At 56.5% G+C, this 6,546-nt stretch overlaps 1 long non-coding RNA gene across 1 annotated transcript; it reads right to left on the bottom strand.

The window, feature by feature from the left end:
* Nucleotides 1–408: 408 nt before the first annotated feature.
* LOC147976676 (uncharacterized) lies at nt 409–2,838 on the bottom strand. The gene is made up of 2 exons (XR_015602166.1): nt 2,729–2,838; nt 409–678 (listed from the first exon to the last, which is right to left on the bottom strand). It is a non-coding gene; the product is annotated as an uncharacterized LOC147976676 (long non-coding RNA).
* Nucleotides 2,839–6,546: the final 3,708 nt, after the last annotated feature.

The following is a 6,546-nucleotide window of genomic DNA, read 5'->3' as shown; positions in this document are numbered from 1 at the left end:
GAAGGTATAGCAGTAGACCCTACTAAGGTTCGGTCTGTCACAGAGTGGTTGGCACCCACCTCAGTTGGAAAGATATGCAGTTTCCTTGGACTCACAGGATACTATAGGAGACTAGTAAGCTTGCACGTGCAATGCACGTCTCATTCGAGATAAAAATTTGAATATCAAAATCTTTAAATTTTGATCCACATATAGCTACTTTTAATTCCACCAATGATTCGTAGCACCTTCCATATATTGTGCCAGTTTAAATCATGTTATTAGGATCTAGTACTCTGCAAATTACAAACTTACCTAATGAAAGCTTATATTGAGATTAAACACATTGACGTAAATTTCTCTCCTGATGAGTCAATGCATACCTATTTAATTTCATATCTGCATCAAAGGCAACATACCCCACACATATGAGCTCTCAAAATTCTGCATTTCACTGTCATCTATCATATTACAATATTTGTTCAGCATTTATAGTACAATCTAAACACCATGAAGAGATAATGCCAAGACAACAATTATTTGTATCTTGCATGGCCTGGCTCGTTACAGGGCTACTTCAGCTCGAGTTCATGGGTGCTAAGTCAACCAATTCATCAATCAAAACCTGCATTTTCATGTGCTTCCAGTAATTTGGAGCTCGAGAGATCTCCACGATAGGATGAAACATGGATCGCACAACTGCATTTTTACACAAGGCAAAGGTAAGAAATTATTAAGATTGAACTTAATTAGGCATTTCAAACCAAATCAAACCTAGTGTTGTACATTCGTACTGTCGTTAGAGCAATGAGTATAGTTTCAGAGTTGAATGTTGGTGCAATATTTCACAAATTAAGAGACATCTAATAGAAATTTCAGTGCTGCATGTTTGTATATACCAAACCCTTTTGGCATATACCACAATAGGTTCTGATTTATATAATTTATTTATTGAATCAAAGTTACACAATGTCGGTGTACTAGAGTAGGGGTACCCTAGTATCCCGAACTTGTGCACGGGCAGTCGCAGCATCCCGCGGCAAGGCTTGCCGGGTGACCGCCAAGGTCCTCCGTTGTTCCTTTGGAGCCATTCAAGGACAAAGTATCCAAGCCAAGGAAACAAGACCCCGGCAAGAGGAGCTTGCCGGGAAGGCCAACCAAGGCATCTCAAGGAACTTGCCGCGACGCGCCACGCGTCCCGGCAAGGCCCGGTGAGCGACAAGCTCCCGGACACGACAAGACAACGACTGCCATGGTCAGAACAGCATTGGGGGTGAAGTCAAGGAGGCGGAACCCGTAGGTGTTCATAATATCGCAGAAAAACTCAGAGAAGGGCGGGCAGAGCCCGCAGTAGAAGAACAAGGCGAAGAAAGGATATCCGTTTGGAGCCATTTTCCAAGCGGCGGCTGGAAGTACCTTCGTGCGCGGATGCGCTCGCGTCTCCGTCGACCAGAAGAGGTAGTAATTCTCCCTCAGCTCCCTCGCGGCGAGCTTGGGGGGGGAGATTGACCGCTCCTTTCGCAACACCGCAAGCCGCTGCTCCTCGGTCGACTTCACAACCTTCCCTTTTTCGGCTCTCGGAGCCATGGCGGAAGTGGTGGAGGAGGTCGATGGCGTTGGTGGTGCTAGTGGCGATGGGGGGCGGAGCGCTGCTCTCTTTCAGCTTTGGGAAGACGAGGGAGCGGCGGAGGTTTCCGAGATTGGAGTAGCAACCGGCGAATGGGCGAACTATCCCTGTTTCCCATGCTTATAAAGAGGGAGGGGGCGGACGTTCCGCCTTTCCGAATAAAGAAACCACCCACGATCTATCCCACGACGCCGCATTCAACGCGTGCCGTTCGGGGAGGGCGCGGTGGATACAGGGAGAAATACGGCGTAACCCAGGCCGCGCGTGCCCGTGCCCTGTTTTGGGCCTGGCCCAACAACGCTCCGCACCGTGTATGGCCCAGGCCCGGGGGCTCCTGTCGGTGTACTAGAGTAGGGGTACCCTAGTATCCCGAACTTGTGCACAGGCAGTCGCAGCATCCCGCGGCAAGGCTTGCCGGGTGACCGCCAAGGTCCTCCGTGGTTCCTTTGGAGCCATTCAAGGACAAAGTATCCAAGCCAAGGAGACAAGACCCCGGCAAGAGGAGCTTGCCGGGAAGGCCAACCAAGGCATCTCAAGGAACTTGCCGCGACGCGCCACGCGTCCCGGCAAGGCCCGGTGAGCGACAAGCTCCCGGATGCGACAAGACAACGACCGCGGCAAGGCGCTTGCCGTGGCAAGCCACCACTCTGTGTCCGCACTCCAGCACATCCACCAACGTGTCGCTCTGGGACCCTTCCAGGCGTACGTGGCGGGAGGCTGTGCAGCCAGTGGTGCGCGGTGGTAAGCGGCGCTGACAAGATTGCCATCGTGGCGAGCGGTGGCGTCCCTGACGGTCCCTTTTGCACTATTTAGGCGACGCAGACGGGCATTTAATGCCCTGGTCCCCTACCGTCAGGGTTAGGTATGATACACTGTAGTAGGTAGCTGTACCAACCGCAACACCTTTCCATTTTTACCCTTGTCTACGTTGCCACCTGTCGGTGACCCCTTGAGCATATAAAAGGAGGCCCATGCGCAACGTAGAGGGGGGAGAGGAAGAGAACACTCACGCTCGGTCTCGTTAGCTGCTGGGGTGTACTGTAGCACTCTGCGCTCCCGAGCAAGAACTCAATACAAACCACAAAGCAGGAGTAGGGTTTTACGCATCCGTGCGGCCCGAACCTGGGTAAACTGCTCGTGTGCTTCGCCTCGATCCGCTCTTCGTGCGACCCTCGCCCCCACCGAACCGAAAGGGACTCGGTCCGCCGGTCCCATAGGTGCTCGTGGATTAGAACCCCGGCATCCTTGGCCCGGGGGCTCCTGTCGGTGTACTAGAGTAGGGGTACCCTAGTATCCCGAACTTGTGCACGGGCAGTCGCAGCATACCGCGGCAAGGCTTGCCGGGTGACCGCCAAGGTCCTCCGTGGTTCCTTTACAGCCATTCAAGGACAAAGTATCCAAGCCAAGGAGACAAGACCCCGGCAAGAGGAGCTTGCCGGGAAGGCCAACCAAGGCATCTCAAGGAACTTGCCGCGACGCGCCACGCGTCCCGGCAAGGCCCGGTGAGCGACAAGCTCCCGGACGCGACAAGACAACGACCGCGGCAAGGCGCTTGCCGCGGCAAGCCACCACTCTATGTCCGCGCTCCAACACATCCACCAACGTGTCGCTGTGGGACCCTTCCAGGCGTACGTGGCGGGAGGCTGTGCAGCCAGCGGTGCGCGGTGGTAAGCGGCGCTGACAAGATTGCCATCGTGGAGAGCGGTGGCGTCCCTGACGGTCCCTTTTGCACTATTTAGGCGACGCAGACGGGCATTTAATGCCCTGGTCCCCTGCCGTTAGGGTTAGGTATGATACACTGTAGCAGGTAGCTGTACCAACCGCAACACCTTTCCATTTTTACCCTTGTCTACGTTGCCACCTGTCGGTGACCCCTTGAGCATATAAAAGGAGGCCCATGCGCAACGTAGAGGGGGGGAGGAAGAGAACACTTATGCTCGGTCTCGTTAGCTGCTGGGGTGTACTGTAGCACTCCGCGCTCCCGAGCAAGAACTCAATACAAACCACAAAGCAGGAGTAGGGTTTTACGCATCCGTGCGGCCCGAACCTGGGTAAACTGCTCGTGTGCTTCGCCTCGATCCGCTCTTCGTGCGACCCTCGCCCCCGCCGAACCGAAAGGGACTCGGCCCGCCGGTCCCATAGGTGTCGTGGATTAGTCCCCCGGCATCCTTGGCGCGCCAGGTAGGGGTGTCGAGGTTGTGTGAACCAGATCCGGCGTTCACACGAGCTAGATCTTCATCATCTTCATCGACATGCCGCCGAAGAAGAAGGCTTCGGAGGCGGCTGCTCCGTCCGCGTCGAACCCACCACCGCCGGAGCAAACGGCTGATGGGGCAGACGCCGGCGGAAGAACGGGCGTCGACGAGGGAGCTCACGGTGCTGCCAGGTCCAAGGACAAGGCTGCGCTGCCCATCGGGGGCGTAGCCGGCTCCCACAACGACCAGGCGCACTCCAAGACCTCGGCGTCCGTACATGCACCGCGCCCATCTCAGGAGGCGCGGGACCGGCAGCGTCATGGTACTCACGGTACCATGCGTTTGCTGGACCAAGATCGAGCTGGTGGATCTCGGAGTGCTCAAGACCAGCATGCACGCCAACATGCTGGCACGAGCGAGGCACGGTCGCCTGGACGAGATACTGCTCCTTCTAACATAGTTAGAAGTCCGAGCATATCCTGCTCCTCGCACCGTTCGCCACCGCCACCCGCCACTACAGCAGAAGGTTTGGCGCGAGCTCAACTGCTCCTGGACTACCCTCCAACGGCAGACAAGATCGACGACTGGAGGGCCACCATTCAGAGTCTCATCGGCTTCGCCAACGGCGACACTCAACGGCAGCCGAGCACGTCGCAGCCGCGGCAAGTCAGCCAGGCACGAGCCGGTGGCGACAAGACCGGTGGGGGTGCAACCACTGTGCACTCTCCGCCCCGAAGGCCAAGATCACCGACTCGCCGGATCCACCTCGACAGCGACTCCACCGCGTCATCAGATCCACGAGCTCGTCGCGATCAGCGCCAAGTTCTTCACGAACGACAGCAAGAAGATGCTCGTACTCGCATCGAGCGCCGAAGAGAAGCACGACGTCAATCGGACCAGCGCGCTGGGCCCTCTGTCGACATGCATGCGCCAGGGGAACCAGGCGACTTGCCGTACGCGGTAGGTTGCCCTGCGTTTACTCGTGAGCTGCGGCAAGTCCAGTGGCCCAGCACGAAGAATTTCAAGCCAGACGTACCAGAGAAGTACGACGGCAAGTCGCATCCGTCGGAGTTCCTCAGCATCTGCACCATCGCGGTGCAGGCTGCCGGGGGGCGGGACGACAAGATCCTTGCCAACTACTTCCCGCTGGTGCTCAAGCCCAACGTCAGGTCCTGGCTCATGCACTTGCCGGACAACTCCATATCCTCCTGGGCAGACCTATGCCATCAGTTTGTCGGCGCCTTTACAGGCGGCCACAAACCTCATGGCCAAGAGAGTGACCTTCCTCTGCTCGCCCAGAAGGAAGGAGAGCCCCTGTGCAAGTACATTCAGAGATTCAGCCGTGTACAGCACAACATCCCAGATGTCCACCCTGCCGCGGTCATCAGCGCGTTCCATCAGAACGTGCGTAACCGCAGGATGCGGGAGGAGATGGCGATGTGCAAGATCAGAGACGTCAGTGAGCTGTATGCCCTGGCCGACAAGTGTGCACGTGCTGAGGAAGGGAGGAAACTCCCCGGAGAGAATACAGGAGCAGGAGGATCTGACAGCGAGGATGCTGCCCCGGCAAAGAAAAACCGGCGGCGGAACAACAGGAAGAAGAAAGGCAAAGATGTGCTAGTCATTGAGCAGTCCGGCAACGAAGGTGGCGCCAAGAAAGCCAAAGCTGGTAGCTCCGACAAGGAGATTGCCGCATGCACCAACTGCCAGACTGTGGCGGTCGCCGACAAGCAGGACGGCACCGACAAGCAGTACTGCAAGATCCACCGCACCAAGGGCCATGACCTCCAGAGCTGCAAGAAGGTCGAGCAGCTTGTCCAGCAACAAAAGGCTGAATACGAGCAACGCGACAAGGAGAGGGCCCAAGGAGGCACTGGAGAATCCGGCAAGAAGCGCGCCGGCCGGGGAGGACGCCGCGGCAAGGCCAAGCAGCGGCAAGGAGACAGACCTCCCCGCGGCCGCGACAAGGATGAAGATGACGACGACGACGAAGACATGGATGGTGTCGAGACCAGTGAGCAGGAGTTCCAGAAAGCCACAGAGGTCTTGTGCGTTGACGGCGGTGCTTCTCTGTATACTTCGCACCGCCAACTCAAGCAGTGGGTGCGGGAAGTCAATGCGGCGGAACCACCTGTCGTGTCACGCAAGCTTCTGAAATGGTCCAGCACGCCTATCATCTTTGATATTGAGGACCACCCTGATCGCACAACTGCGGTCGGGTGCTTGCCGATGTTGGTTTCACCAACTATCCGCAACCTCAAGGTCACTAAGATGCTAGTTGACGGCGGGGCCGGCTTGAACCTGATCTCCTCCGCTGTACTCCAGAAACTCTAGATCCCTGACAGCGAGCTTGAAGAGACCGGCACATTCCAAGGAATCAACCCGGGAAGGAGCAAGCCGAAGGGGAAGGTCACGTTGCCAGTAACATTTGGCAACGAGGTGAACTTCAGGACTGAGAGGGTCACTTTTGACGTTGCCAATTTTCCATTGCCTTACAATGGGATACTCGGCCGTCCAGCACTCGCCAAGTTCATGGCAGCCTCTCACTACGCATACAACATGCTGAAGATGCCAGGCCCGATAAGCGTCATCTCTGTCCCTGGCGACAAGAAGGATGCTCTTATCTGCGCCGACAAGATCTACCGGGAAGCGGCAGCCGCAACAGATCGCAAGTCACCTGCCGTTGAAGCTCCCGGGGGGAAGAAAAAGACCAAGTCTGGCAAGAGTTCTGATGCCCACTCCGGC

This window comes from Triticum urartu, chromosome 4A (assembly GCF_056163025.1).
Source record: "Triticum urartu cultivar PI428250 chromosome 4A, HENAU_Tu73, whole genome shotgun sequence".
Lineage (NCBI taxonomy): Eukaryota > Viridiplantae > Streptophyta > Magnoliopsida > Poales > Poaceae > Triticum > Triticum urartu.
Note: the sequence above shows the minus strand (reverse complement) of the source record. Positions and strands in the feature narration are given on the sequence as shown.